The sequence below is a fragment of the Gossypium hirsutum genome, chromosome A02, assembly GCF_007990345.1.
Source record: "Gossypium hirsutum isolate 1008001.06 chromosome A02, Gossypium_hirsutum_v2.1, whole genome shotgun sequence".
Lineage (NCBI taxonomy): Eukaryota > Viridiplantae > Streptophyta > Magnoliopsida > Malvales > Malvaceae > Gossypium > Gossypium hirsutum.
The window spans coordinates 73,252,537-73,268,445 of NC_053425.1; the positions used below are offsets into that span (position 1 = coordinate 73,252,537).

Consider the following 15,909-nt stretch of genomic DNA (forward strand, 5'->3'; position numbering starts at 1 on the left):
TAACTAAAAATTCATAATGATCGTACCTTGTTCTAAAAGTAGTTTTAGGCACATCCGACTCTTTTACTCGCAGCTGGTAGTACCCAGATCTCAAGTCAATCTTTGAAAACCATGTTGCTCCTTTCATCTGATCAAACAAATCATCAATTCTCGGCAATGGATACTTGTTCTTGATTGTCACCTTATTTAATTGCCAATAGTCAACACACAATCTCATAGAACCATCCTTATTTTTCACAAATAAAACGAGAACACTTCAAGGTGAAAAACTCAGTCTTACAAAGCCTTTGTCAGTCTACTCTTGCAATTGCAACTTTAATTCTTTCAACTCTGCGGGTGCCATTTTATACGGAGCAATCAAGATCAGAGCTGTTCCCGGTATCAACTCAATACCAAATTCTACTTCCCTGACTGGAGGCAAACCTGGCAACTCTTTTGGAAATACATCCGCGAATTCACACACAATTGGCACTGATTCAACTTTCTTTTCAATTTCTTTTGTATTAAGTACATATGCCAAATAAGCTTCATAACCCTTCCTCAAATATCTCTGAGCCGACATTGAAGAAATCACACTAGATAATACCTCTGATTTATCTGGTCCAACCCGAAGAATTTCACCACTTTCACACTTTAATTCTATAACCTTTTCTTTGCAATTTACTATAGCATCATGCAATGTCAACCAATCCATACCCAAAATAACATCAAATTCATCAAACGGCAACAACATCAAGTCGGCCAGAAACTAAAGACCCCGAATCATTAAAGGGCATTTCTTGCATACTTTATCAACTATCACACATTTTCCTAACGGATTCGGCACTCTAATCATAAATTTTGTGCTCTCAACAGGTATATTCATACTAGACACCAGTTTCATGCATACATATGAATAAGTAGAACCGGGATCAATCAAAGAAATAACATTAACATCATAAAGAGAAAATATACCAGTAATCACATCGGGTGATGAAGCATCTTCACATGCCTTTATAGCATAAGTTCTAGATGGAGCCCTTGCTTCAGATTTAGTTGCTAAATCTCTGACTACATTTTTGCTGCTTGCTTCATTTCCAGCTTTTCTCAAATATCTTCCCCTCGAGTTTGCACCACTAGCTTTTACACTCTGAAATTTTTCTTTTTCATCTCTCTCTGGGCAGTCTCTAATAAAATGATCCAGAGAACCACATCGAAAACATTCATTCGCTCTACATGGGCCAAAATGATTTCTGCCGCATTGCTGGCACTCGGGCTTAACGAATCTCGTATTTCTCACACTAGCCGCAGAAGTAGTCTGAGATTTAGGACCCACATTTTGCTTTTTAAAATTTCCATATGATTGTCCAGTCGAAACATGTGAACGAGGATTCATATTTCTAGATTTTCTGGATTGCTGTGAGAATGAACTGCTCGTCGGTCTTTTTTTCCAATTTCTAGTCTCAGCCTCTACTTTTTTCTTCTCTTTAAGTAGTTCTTCAACCTTGCAAGCTCGATCAACCAGTACTACCATTTCTTTTAATTCAAGAATCCCAACAAATACTTTGATGTCTTCATTGAGTCTGTCTTCAAATCGTCTGCACATTTTAGCTTCTGTAGGATTATATTCTCTAGCCTACTTACTCAACCTGACGAACTCCCTTTCGTATTCAGTAACTGTCATGTTCCCCTGCTTTAATTCAAGAAACTTTTTACGCTTCTGATCAATAAATCTTTCACTGATGTATTTCTTCTGAAATTCTTCTTGAAAGAACTCCCAAGTTATTTTCTCTTTCAGTACTACTGAAGTCAATGTCTTCCACCAATGATAAGATGAATCCCTCAACAGCGATATAGCACATTTTAAGCATTCCTCAGGTGTACAAGACAATTCATCAAATACTCGAATAGAATTCTCAAGCCAAAACTCTGCTTTCTCGGCATCATCATCAATATTTTCCCTGAGTTCTTCGGCCCCTTGCTTACGGATTCTATCAACTGGAGTTCTGTGAAATTTTATCAGATCTACACCTTGAGGCATCGAGGGTATAGGTTGAGGAATCGGGGGAGGTGGGGGAGGTTGTGCATTCGAGTTCGTACGAACGAACTCAGTATACCAGGCACTAATCATCTGGAGAAAGGTTTCTCGAGCCCCTTCTCCTCCTTCTTGACCAATAGTAGGAGGTAGATTTTCAGTTGGCACCGCCCCTTCAGCCGGAACTGTTGTATTACTCTCTACATCATCAGCCGCAGCTGGATCGGATCCATTTAGTATAAAAAAATCATTTAAAAGGTCAAAAGTCGTCACACTATCACAATATATATATGACATGTATAGAAAAACCCGTACATACAACACATTAGTCCGAGAATTGACTAAACCTGCTCTGATACCACCAAATTTAAAGCCTTCACGCCCGAGACCGTCGCCAGAGCCGAGCTTGAGGTGTTACTAAACTTAATTCACTAATTTAACAGCTCAAACAATTTATTTTTAAAATTTCCAAACAAGCTGGCCAACTGCATCACAGTCGCTTAAAAATTCATATCTCGAGTTCTGAAACTCGAAATTAAGATCAGTAAATTTTCCCTGAAACTAGACTTATATATCTATTTACCAATTTTTTCTAGAATTTTTGGTCGAGCCAATTAGTATAGTTTATTAGTTAAAGTTTCCCCTATTTTAGGGTTCGACTACTCTGACCCCTGTGTATTACGAATCAAATATCTCCCTTTACAGAATTTTAATGACTATGATGTTTGTTTTTTTATAAAACTAGAATCAATAAGGAATCTATACAAATAAAACATGACTTCTAATTATTTTGTTACAATTTATGGTGAATTTTTAAATTCAGAACAGGGGATTCAGAGACCACTCTAACCCTGTTCCACCAAAACTTAAATATATCATAAAATATAACTCATTTACCTGTTTGCTCCATCCATATGAAAATAGACTCATTCAATTTCATAACTTATTCATCCTTTAATTCCATTTTTACTATTTTTAGTGATTTTTCAAATTCATCTCATTGCTGCTGTCTGATTCTGTTTTGTGGCCAATTTTACCTTTCCAAGGATTTTCATGGTTTAGTTAAGACATAAAGCATACATGTTATCATATATAAACTTGATTAGCCATTCCAATAGCTAATCATTTACAAACCCTTTTCTTACGAAACCATAACCATATCATATGATCATTTACACAAAGTGAGTATATTGCTATACATGCCACACTCAAAATATACAAGCCATTTTACCAATTTAAGTCTTCGGATAGTGTGAGCGAGCCTTCGACCTATCCCGATTCTCAAGTTGGCTTGTCAAAAACTACAATGAATGAAAAGAAGGGGGTAAGCATAGATGCTTAGTAAGTTCACATGCAAATAGCAAGTAACATAATCATGAAATTCCACATAAAACATCATTTGCATAAACAACACCAAGACATTCATGTTTCATTTGCATTTAATCTCTTTCTACGATTTCATCATACCAAGTTCTCAACCCGAGGATTTAAGCACATACCTGTCAATTTTTCTCATTCACCACACTTACCAATATGTCACCTTCGTTTTAGGCATTCTTTTCATTCACTTAAGATTCACCAGTTGAACACATCGGAATATAATTCGAATACGCGGATTTCATGAACGTAAGTGCCATACTCACAACTAGACAAACTCAATAGCCTACGAAACTTATGTAGCCAAGCTACCATGTAACCCGCCCATAAGTGAGCTCAGACTCAACTCAACGAGCTCGGGCATTCGCATCCATAAGTGAACTCGGACTCAACTCAACGAGTTCGGAACTCAAGTATCCTAGTGACATGTCACTTGTATTCTAATCTATTCCTAAGGTTCAAACGGTATTTTTCCTTGATCTCACATCTTTGTCGTCTTCCACGGAATATCGGAACCGATACTCGGTGATAGTTCATACTCATCAAGTAATTCACATAATTACATATTATTCAACAATAACCACAAAACATAACATTTCATGATAATAATAAGCATCATATCATATAAAAAACATTAAATTGCTCAAAATGACAATTTTGTTACTACATTTACACATGAACTTACCTCGATACAAAATATTAGCAATCGAGCCTATTCTTCGTAAACTTTGTTTTTCCCTCGATCGCGACTTGAATCTCATTTGTCTTGATCTATAATGCCAAATTAATCTTATTTAATACATACATTCATCAAAAAATCATTTAATACGACTTTGGCAAAATTACATTTTTGCCCTTAAACTTTTGCATATTTACACTTTTGCTCCTAGGCTCGAGAATTAAACTTCATCTCTTATTTTTATATTTTATGACAGGATGATCATTTTTCCTTTCTATAGCAACATCAAATTCACACTCTAACATGTACTTATGAATATTAGGTATTTTTACTGATTAAGCTCTTTTACTCGTTTTCACTTAAAACCGAGTAGCACAAGTTGTCTAGCATAATTTAAAACCTCATATTCTATCATGAAACACCAAAATACACAAATTTCAACTATGGATATTTTTTCCAAATATGAACCCTAGGTTGAATTATTGCTAGCATAAGCTAAATCGAGCTACTGGGATTTCAAAAACATAAAAATTATTAAAAACGGGATAGAAATCACTTACAATCTAGGCTTAAAAGTGTTGAAATCCTAGCTATGGTGGAGAGCAAAATTTGGCAGCAACTTATGGAGAAGATGATCATTTTTGTGTTATTTTTCCCATTTTATTTCATTTAATATCCAAATGACCAAAAGGCCCTTCTTTACTAAACTTTCAAAAATTCCATCCATGTCCAATTTTTGTCCATAAACTTAGAAATTGGTCAAATTTCTATTTAATATCTCCTCATTAATATTCCAAAGCAATTTCATACTAAAAACTTCTAGAATGCAAGTTTTACAAATTATTCGATTTAGTCCTAATTTCAACTTAAGCACTTTATGCATAGAATTTCATCACGAAATTTTCACACAATCATGAAATCATATCATAAACCTAAAAATAATTATAAAATAATTATTTCTATCTCGAATTTGTGGTCACAAACCACTATTCAATTAGGCCCTAATTCGGGATATTGCAATTTATACAAATAAGTTACGGTTTATAAGTGATATTAATGTTATATGTATGATATGTGAATTTTGGAATAATATAGAGTATTAAATTAATGGATGGTTTATGTTATGTTAAATGACTAACATGTGATGACTAAGTGTGAATAGCTAATGGTTAAATTGAATTGTTGGCATTTTTATTTATTGCTTGAATTTGTATAAATGGTAAGTTTAATTCTGAATTATATGGGTGTACTAAGCTATAAGCTTACTTTGTTTCGATTTCTATTATAAAGGTTCGTTAGCTCGCTCGTTTTGGACAAGTCGGAGTTCACGTCACAATATGCAATTTTCGATTGGTATTTTGAACTGGTGAATATATGTAAATATGGCATGTATAGGCTTATAACACCCCAAACCCGGCCTAGACGTTATGGCTGAATCTGGTGACGTCACATTGAAGTGTTTTTCGTAAAGCGAGATATTGTTGAGAAACCCAGCCTCTATTTAATAATCTTTGTGCGATCTTAACAAAATTCGTTTAGGTTCAAAATGTGAGTTGTTTGCCAAAATTTATTCATATTAAAACATCCTTATTATATTTTAAAATGTTATTCATTTCCAAAATATCATTTTATAGCGGAAGCTTTTTAAAACAATTCTGTACTTGCCGTTCACTTTGTAAAAACATTGTTTATTTTGAAAACTTGTTTTTCCTAGCACTAGCAGTTATAAACCAAAGCAAATAAAAATTTAAAATCCATAAAGGCCATAATTATAGTAAAATACCCTAAAATTTAAATCACTAATAAATTAAAACCAAATATGAAAGCATGAGCAGTCGTGTGGCCACCTCCAAGTCCCTCGCTGCACCAATCCTCCTAAGGATTACCTGCACGGTTAGACAGATGTGTGAGTTTACGAAAACTTAGTGTGTAATCCTAATAATAAACAATAGTGAACAACACAGTCTGGCCTAAGCCCATATCAGTAACAGTTCAATATCAGTTAAGGCCTTGGCCCATTACAGAAATAGTAGCAGTGGCAGTAATCAATGCAGTAACCATGACCAATGCAGTAACAGTAATCAGTGCAGAATGCAAATAGAAAATACTACCCATCCATCCTCTACACTCTACTCCATCTAGCCCTACACTCCATGTGGGGATAAAATCGACCCACCCATTCCTACATTCCAAATATAGCACTGGTCACGACACTAATCAGTAATTGCAGCAGAGCTGCCAGTAATAGGCTTAAAGCCATCAATAGGTCCACAGTCATCTTGGGCGACCCGTGCGACATATCAGTATAGTACACTTCCTCCAAAATAACAATCTTGACCCCATGCAACATGTCATGCATCGTATCATAGTATTTTACATAGAAGCAACATACATATAATGTGGCATGCTCAAATACAGTTATACACATCGTAGGGCAAATCAGTCATTTTACCTTATAGGGGTATTAGAGTCATTTTACCCTACAAGGATATTCCGGTCATTCTACCCTACGGGGGTATTTCAGTCATCTTACCCTGTGAGGGTATTTCAATCATTTTATCACATAAGGGCAAAATCGTCATTTTATCACATAAGGGCAAAATCATCATTTTATCACATGAGGGCAAAATCGTCATTTTATCACATAAGGGCAAAATCATCATTTTATCACAAAAAGGTAAAACCGTCATTTTATCATAGAAGGGTAATATCATCATTTTATCACAGAAGGGCAATATCGTCATTTTATCCATAAGGGTAAAATCGTTATTTTAGCATATAAGGGTAAAATCGTCAATTTATCACATAAGGGCAATATCGTCATTTTATCACATAAGGGTAAAATCGTCATTATATCACATAAGGGTTCAGGTATGCTTACCGACCCAATAGAAGGTCACAGTCATCTCGGGCTACCCATGCAACCTTAAGAGTTAGATAGTGAAAATGGGCCCAAGTGGGCCCACACGCCTATGTGGCCCACGTAGCCCAATTATGGCCTTGGCCGTGTGAACTACACTGCCTGGCCTAATAATCTCCACATATCCGTATGGTTTACCCGTATAGGGCCCACGAGCCCATGGGGCCCACATAGCCCATTTTGGCCCAACATGGTCCAAATCGGCCTAAGTCCATGGTATTGCCCATGGTGGCCTCTCGTAATTCAGTCCCCATGTTTATGCGTTCGGGGTTACCACACGAGCGATCGTACGCCCATGTGGCATCAACAGTCTTATTTTTTGACTTTTATCGATTTACGAAAATGGAAGTGTTTTACACACCTGTAACGAAACTATAGCCTCAACAGTTCCGAGATTTAAAGCACCTATGATTCACAACAACAACTCCACCATTAGTTCATATTTACAGTTAATCCAAAAACCATAGTATTTTCAATACTTTAACCTAATCATCGCTACTTACCAATTGAACTATTGCATAACCCCTCTTGCTCCAAAACCAATGTGCTCTCCCTAAAGCTTTAACCTTTACGAAACAGTTAGCCGATTCATCAGAACTTATAATCCCTTATCAATATAATCACTATTTAAAGTACTTACCACGAGCAAAAAGATCACTTGCCGTGAAGGAACAATCGGCCTAATCCCTTGACTATAGAGATCGCGCCCCAATAAACAACCAAGACCCCAGTCTAGATGCCACCTAAATAACCAAAGGGGTATTCGGTTTTAACAAGAGAAGGTAGCATGATTGAGAGGGAAAGAAGAATCAGTGACAAATACCAAAGGATTTTCGCTAAAAACTATTCAACCAAAAGAAGAAAAAATGTTGAAACAAGGTGTTCGGTTCACAAAATAGAGTATAAGGGTTCGACCAACACCAAAGAAGAGCAAAGAAGAATCGATGGAGAGGGACGTGTTACTCAAAAAATTGGGTTGAGATAGAGGAGATGGCAAAATCGGCAGAAAAGAAGATAAGGGACAGAAGAAATCGGCCAAGAATAAGGGGAATCGGTAGCATACTTGAAAACTTTTAGGGACTACTCGAAACCAAAAGAAGAGAAAACAGAAAACAAATTGTTTGAAAACCTGAAAAGTAAGTAGAGGATTTGGCCCCCAGCTAGATTATGACCAAAATTTGCCAACAAGAACCCCTCTATTCGGTCAACAAACTTACACTTACTCCTCCACACACCCCTACCTAAACTGAAACCCTGTGTGTCAACAGTCCAATTTCGGCACAACACATTTAAACCACTCAAACTCCCCGATTTCCTCCACAATTTCCTCTCCTTCATCTCCTTAGACTCGGCTAACAACCAATCCATTCAAACCTGTTCAAATTCTTGGTGTTTCTGTCAAACACAACTTCCTCCCATGGCCAGCAGCAAAAACAACCTCCATTTGCACAAGGACGGATTCAAACCTCAGATCACTAGCACACTCCACACGCCACTATCCACTATACCAATAGGCTTTCTATATCATACTTTACCAAAATAAACTTATAACCCTACTGGCCAAAGATAGGGGGTTTATCCTCAAAAAAACAAAAATTTTGTGGAAGGCAGGGCTTGAACCCATGACTTCCCAGACACTTCCAGAGTACACAACCACTAACCCAAACACACAATTGTGTCACTTCCTTACACAATCAAATATTTATGTGCAGTCTCCTAACTGCACCCCTACTCAAAACCTAATACTTTTAGGCCCAAATTCGGGGCGTTACAAGGCTATTTTAAATGATGTTAGTTATGATACTTGACAACTTGATTTTGGTATGTTTTTGTGTAAAAGCTAAGCCATGTGATTTGGCTTATTTGGTATCATGTTTTGGTTGTATATATATGTGTTTGAATATGGTAAGTTTTGGTACGGAAATGTTTGAATAAAAATATGCAAGTAGGTTATTGATATGCATTTGTTAGATAAATGGATATTGGATGGTATTAAATAGGTAATTGCATAACAAGTTGAATTGGTACATATTTATATGAAATGGTTATGAAATTTTTTCCAATTGGGTTATGAAATATGTTCAAATATACTTGTCAATGTTTGTATTTGTAATGTGGCAAAATGGCTTTGCAAATGGCCTATTTTTGCCCACACGGGCAGAGACTCGGGCATGTGTCTCAGCTGTATGCTACACACAGTTATGTTACACGACCGTGTGTCCCCTAGGGTACCCTACAAATTAAGTCAGTATACCCTACAAGTTTGACATGGCTTAGACACATGGACGTGTCTATTGGTCGTGTGTGTCGCACTGATTCACACACAGGCGTGTGATTGACCGTGTGACATAAGTCAGTATACCCCCTAAATGACACAAGGCCTAGCACACGGGCGTGTGGTCGGCCGTGTGATCCAAGTCAGTTTCAACCACGGCCAAGGCACACGGGCGTGTCTCTGGCCGTGTGGTGCAAGTCAGTATGTATGTCCTGTTTCCACACGGTCTAAGACACGGGCGTGTTTATTAACCATGTGAGGCACACAGCTTGCTTACACGGGCATGTGATATTTGAAATGTTGAAAATTTTATAAGTTTCTAAAATTTTGATATGTTATCAATTTAGTCCCGAATGCATGATTAAGGCTTTGTATGCTTAATTTAAGTATATAATGAATGTGAATGAGTGATATTTACTGAAATGTAATGTTAGTTGATAAATTATTGTTCTGAATTGAGTTATAAGTCTAGTAATACCTCTTAACCTATTCCGGCGACGGTTACGAGTTAGGGGTGTTACAAAAAAATAGTGTCTTTCTTGGAGCTCTTTAATTAAAACCTTGGGATTGACTTGGTCTATGTTGCATGTAGGTGTTGTTTGGTCCTCCTCCTTGGTTACTCCAAGAAAAGTTTGGATGGTTTCACCATGAAAGATTGCAGAAATTGGAATGTGGTCCTTGTCCACTTCTATTTTGGTGTTAGTTCCCTACATAATAAAATGACTCAGGATTTTATGGAGAATTCTCGAAAGAATGGCCATCCCCACAATATACGTAAGAAACTATATCGAACTAACTCAGTGTTTGAGCTGTAAAATTAATCCCACTATTAGTGGTAAACTGTTTCAACATTGAAGAGATAGATGATACTTGAGTTGAGAGTGAAGTGGAGGCATCGACTTCATAAACTGTAGCTACACATCTTCCTAACGCTGCTCAATTTGTCAGCCATTAATAGTTGTTACTAGTGACCCTCTTGATGATTTTGTAAGCCTCATTATAAGACTTTGACAAGAGAGCACCATTTGCAAAAGCATCTACCATCAATCTTATGTGCGTATTGGAACCATTATAAAATGTCTCTAACTGGATGTAGTGTAGAATCCCATGATGAGGACACTTAAGAAGTAATTCTTTGAATCTCTCTCACAACTTGTACAAGGGCTCATCATCCAATTGCTGGAAAGTGGTGATCTCATTTTGTAACTTAGCATTTTTGCTAGGTGGGAAATACTTAACAAAAAATCTTTCTGCTAATTCTTGCCAAGAAAAAAATAAGCTAGGTGGCAAAGAATTGAGCCATGGTTCTCGCAATGAGTATGGAAACAACTAAAACTGTAGTTCATCTTTAGTCACACTAGCTATTTCAAATGAATCACTCACCTCTCTGAATAATCGAAGGTGAAGGTGTGGATGATTTGTGGGCATTCCACTGAATTGGCCCATCTTTTGCAGTATTTGAAACATCACTGGTTTCAATTAAAATTGGGGTGCCTCGATTTTCAACCTCCTAATTCTTTGATTTAACTCATTAAAGAGTGGCACAACGTACTATCTTATGGCACGATCCTTACCATCAGTAATAAGAGGGATTACGGATATGATTGGCTCCATTTCCTTGTCAATCATTTTGATTTCCAAGGTTCATTTTGACTTGTCTCTAGGCTAATCATTCATGTATTCTTTTTCTAAATGTTCACTCGATTTTAGGGTCTATCGATAATAAATCGATAATTCAATCTATGCTCATAAACTCCTAAAAATAAATAACAAAAAATTAAAGAATAAAAAATAAAGAATTAATTAGTAAAGTTAGAAATTAAAGAAAAACCAAATTACAAAGAATAATTTCACAAAAAATAATTAAGGAAATAGACCCCGACAACGGTCCCAAAAACTTGTAATGCGTAGCTCTATGCAAGTGTACACAGTCCTTATCAAGTAATAAGTAAAAGAGTTATCATCTCTACATGGACAGTGTATGTTAATAAATTAATTGCAAAATTAAAGTTTTACAAACTGGTGATCAAAACACAATATTTCGAGTGATGGATGATTAAACTAAATTAAATTATCTAGATACAGGGTGATCCCTAATGCAATTCTATTGTAACTATGATAATTAATTAAAATGTATGAGATGAATTTAGCAGCAACAACACAAATTTTAACAATGAATAACATAATAGGCTAGAATAATTACATCATTCAACTTAATTAATTTTTCTCATGTTCCCTGACAACTTGATCTTTCATGAGTTTGAAACCAAATTAAGTCGTTTCAAAATCTTTTACTTAGTAAAACATGCATTTTACTAATTATATTAAACTAAGGGTTTCTTAAAATTCATGTGAAGTAACAAGGATGGGTTAGGTTTGAAACAATTTAATCACATAAACCTAAAAATATGCAAGATAATAGAGGTCGTTAAAGTTATTATGAACCTTTAATTTAGTTGGGTTAGGATCTAAATTAAGCATGTACTTTTCAACTATTGTGTCCATTAGCCATCGCCTGGTTAGAATCGCTCATCTAATTCCATTGTATCCATTTGCGTATGAATGAAATACATACTTGAGTTTAATTGAAAACATGAATGACTGAGGCACAAACGCTATAAACATGATTTAAACAAACTTCATTGAATTGATGCAATCATCCTAGCTAAACAACTTTAAGCTACTATAGTTGATGGCAAGATAACAAAGCACATTGCAAACATGATTAAAATTAAAGTAACAAGTAAAGGAAGAATAAACTCTGTTCAAATTAGTAACAATGTTAACTTTGATTTGAGAACTTTCCTCCCGTCCTCGTTTTGCTCCTTTGCTAATAACTCCTCAAGGTGACAGGCCAAGAGATGATTTTATAAAGGTTTTTTAGCTAAGAAAGAAAGGAAATATGGGATGCTATGCGTGGGAATGAGGAAAGGCAATGAGAGATTTGAAGAGAAATGTTAAATGAAGGATGAATGAGGGATGATTAAAATGTGAGATAGGGGAAAGTATTTATACTTGAGGTTGGTGGAGGAACTTACTAAATTTGGCATCAAAGATCTCTTAGATTTCTCAAACCTTTTGCTGACCATAATATGTAGAAAGTAGGGTGAGTTGGTTGCTTGGTTCAAGCATAAAAGCATGCTTGAATCATGCAAAGGGTGAACGGTTTCTTGAACAAACATACTGTGCTAATTTTCAATGATTTTCCAAGTGTAAGGACCTCCAAATAATTATCCAAAAGTTTATTTTTGGTTGCCCAAATATCCTAGCAGAATTCGGCTTCTCTTCCCCTTATTTGGACGGTTTCGTAACCTATTTAATAGTCAAACTTGTCCACCATGTAGCACATTTTTCACTGGGTCAAAGCAACATCTTCATGACCTAATTTGAATGGTTTTGCCATCCAAGTAGGGTAGAATCTCATATCCATGCAAAAAATTATAATAAAATCTTTATTAAATCAACTTCATGGTTCCACTACATTAATTAAATATAGCACATTAATAAATAACATGAAATAATTTAATTTATGCACAAAATTAACATAATAAAGCACAAATTTGCATATTTTATAAATTTATGTCCATTTTCAGAATATAAGTAAAATTCACTTAATTAATTGATAAATAATCAGTATTAGTATTATTTTTAAGTAAAAAGGTGGTAAAAACTACTAGAAGAAACCTATATAATTTAGAGTTTACAACAATCGAGGGAGTACACAAGAACAAAATCCTGATAGTAAATCAAAAGGTAGACTGAAATATTCAAACAGAGGTAAAACCTCTAATTTTTGTGAAAAGAAAGGGCACATTAAGTCTGAGTGCTATAACTTGCAGAATAAAATAAAAAAGGAGGCTATGAATCAAAAGGGAAAGTAACCAGAACAATCTGGTGCAGCTGATGTAGTAGAAGACTACAACAATGATGAATTCCTAGTTGCTTCTGTTGACAACTAAAAAGTAAGCGAGGAGTAGATCCTCGATTCTAGTTGCACTTTTCACATGAGTCCCAATCGAGATTGGTTTACAACATATGAAACGATGTCTGAAGGCGTTTTTTTGATGGGAAATAATGCTTCATGTAGAATTACAAGTATTGGCACGATGAAAGTTAATATGTTTGATGGAGTTGTCAGAACACTTAGTAACATATAATATGTATCAGAATTGAAGAAAAATTTGATTTTGTTGAGTAATATTGATTTAAAAGGGTACAATTACACAACAAAAAGTGCGGTTATAAAGATTAAAAAGGGCTCTCTCATTGTGATGAAAGGGAAAAGAAAGACCAACAAGTTATATGTATTGCATGGTTCAACAGTTATATGTGATGCAATCGTTGCTTCCTTTTCCTTATCAGGTGATGATGTTACTAGACTTTGGAATCTGCGTTTAGGCCATATGAGTGAGAACGACATTGCAGAATTAAGCAAAAGAGGACTTTTTGATGGAGCATTAACAAATTGAATTTCTGTGAATACTGTGATTTTGGGAAGTGAAAGAGAGTTTCATTCACCAGATGAATCCATAACACGAAGGGAACGCTTGATTGTATTCATTTTAGTCTTTGGGTACCATCTAGAGTGCCTCCTAGAGGTGGCATAATTATATGTTGATTATCATTGATGATTTTTTTAGAAAAGTTTGAGCATTTTTCCTAAAGTAGAAAAGTGATATGTTGCCCATGTTTAAGGATTGAAAGACTATAATCGAAAAGCAAATAAGAAAACAGATAAAACACCTTCACACAAATAATGGCTTAGAATTTTGTTCTAATGAGTTTAATGCATTATACAAATTAGAAGGGATCGTGAGACACTTGAAAGATTGCCATACTCCAGAGCAAAATGATGTTATAGAACGAATGAATAGAACAATAATGGAAAATGTTTGATGCATGTAGTCGAATGCTTGTTTATCGAAGTCCTTTTAGGTTGAAGCAACCTCTACAACATGTTTTCTAATTAACCAGTCTCCGTCCATTGCCATTGAGAACAAGACTCCACAAGAGGTATGGTTTGGTACTCCTGTTGATTATTCTGATTTGTAGATATTTAGGTATCTTGCATATGCTCATGTTGATAATGGTAAATTTGAGCCTAGATCTATTAAATGTGTTTTTATCGGATATATGGCTGGTGTTAAAGGGTATAAATTATAGTGCCTGAAACTAGGAAAGTTGTAATTAGTAGAGTTGTAATTTTTTATGAGACTGTTATGCTACATAACTTACCTCTGAAAGACTCTTCCAATAAACACTAGTAGAGATCAAACACACATGTGAAGTAGGTGGAGATTCATATTGATCTAGGATCTACAGCAGAGTCTACTACTCAGGTTAGTATAGAAACTTAGAGTAGAGTTGTTCCTTCACCATAGTTAGCACCACAATATTCTATTGCCCAGAACAAGCCTAGAAGAGAAATTAAACCTCCAAAGCGGTTCACTAAGGTTGATTTAAGTATTTATGCTTTAAATGTTTCTTAATATATAGATGCAAATCAAGAGTTGTCTACTTATGTCGAGGCAATTAGTTGTGAAGATTCAAGAAAGTGGATAATTGTTATGTAAGAAGAGATGGAATTACTTCATAAGAATAGTATATGAAACCTAGTGAAGCTTTCTAAGGGTAAAAAGGTTGTTCGTTGTAAATAAGTGTTTAAGAAGAAAGAAGAGACTCCAGAACCTAGGTATAAAGCAAGACTAGTTGCAAAAGTTTACAGCCAGATTCCAGGTGTAGGCTTCATAGATGTGTTTTTTCTAGTTGTTAAGCATAGTTCGATTTGAGCCTTCCTTGGTATTGTGTCCATGTATGACTTGGAGCTTGAGTAGTTAGATGTGAAAACACATTCTTGCATAAAGAACTTGAGAAAGATATTTATATGCAAAACCAGAGGGTTTCATAGTCTCAAGGAAGGGACTATGTTTTCTTTCTGAAAAGAGTCTCTTTATAGCCTTAAACAATCACCTAGGCAGTGGTATAAGAAATTTGATTCATTTATGACTACTCATGATTTCAAAAGAAACAATTTTGATAGTTGTATTTATTTTAAAAAGAGTAGTGATGGTTCATTTGTATATCTACTCATTTATGTTGATGACTTGTTGATAGCAACCAAAGCTAAATGAGAGATAAGAAAGGTCAAAGCTCAACTTAGTAAAGAATTTGAGATGAAATATTTGAGAGCATCAAAAAGGTACTCGAAATAGAGATTCTTAGAGATAGAAAAGCATGTAAATTGTACCTAAGTTAGAAAGGGTACATTGAGAAAGTTCTTTGCAGGTTCAATATGAAAAGCCTGTTAGTACTCCATCAGCACCCACTTTAGACTTTCTTCGGCCTTGTCTCCACAATAAGATGATTAGATTGACTACTTGTCAAGGGTTCCATGTTCTAGTACAGTGGGATCTTTAATGTATGCTATGGTTTGCTCACATCCATATTTATCATATACAGTTAGTGCAGTTAGTAGATACATAGCGAATCTCAGTAAGGAACATTGGAAAGAAGTTCGATGGATTTTCAGATACTTACAAGGTACTACTTATGTTTGCTTATAGTTTGGAAGAACTATAGATGGATTCATTGAGTACATTGATTTTAATTTTTCTAGATACCTTGATAAAAGAAGACCTTTCACA

The 15,909-nt window shown here is 35.3% G+C and overlaps 1 non-coding gene across 1 annotated transcript; it reads left to right on the forward strand.

The window, feature by feature from the left end:
- Nucleotides 1–10,367: 10,367 nt before the first annotated feature.
- Nucleotides 10,368–10,473, forward strand: LOC121216406 (small nucleolar RNA R71). Its single transcript, XR_005912595.1, has one exon. It is a non-coding gene; the product is annotated as a small nucleolar RNA R71 (small nucleolar RNA).
- The last annotated feature ends 5,436 nt before the right edge of the window (nt 10,474–15,909 follow it).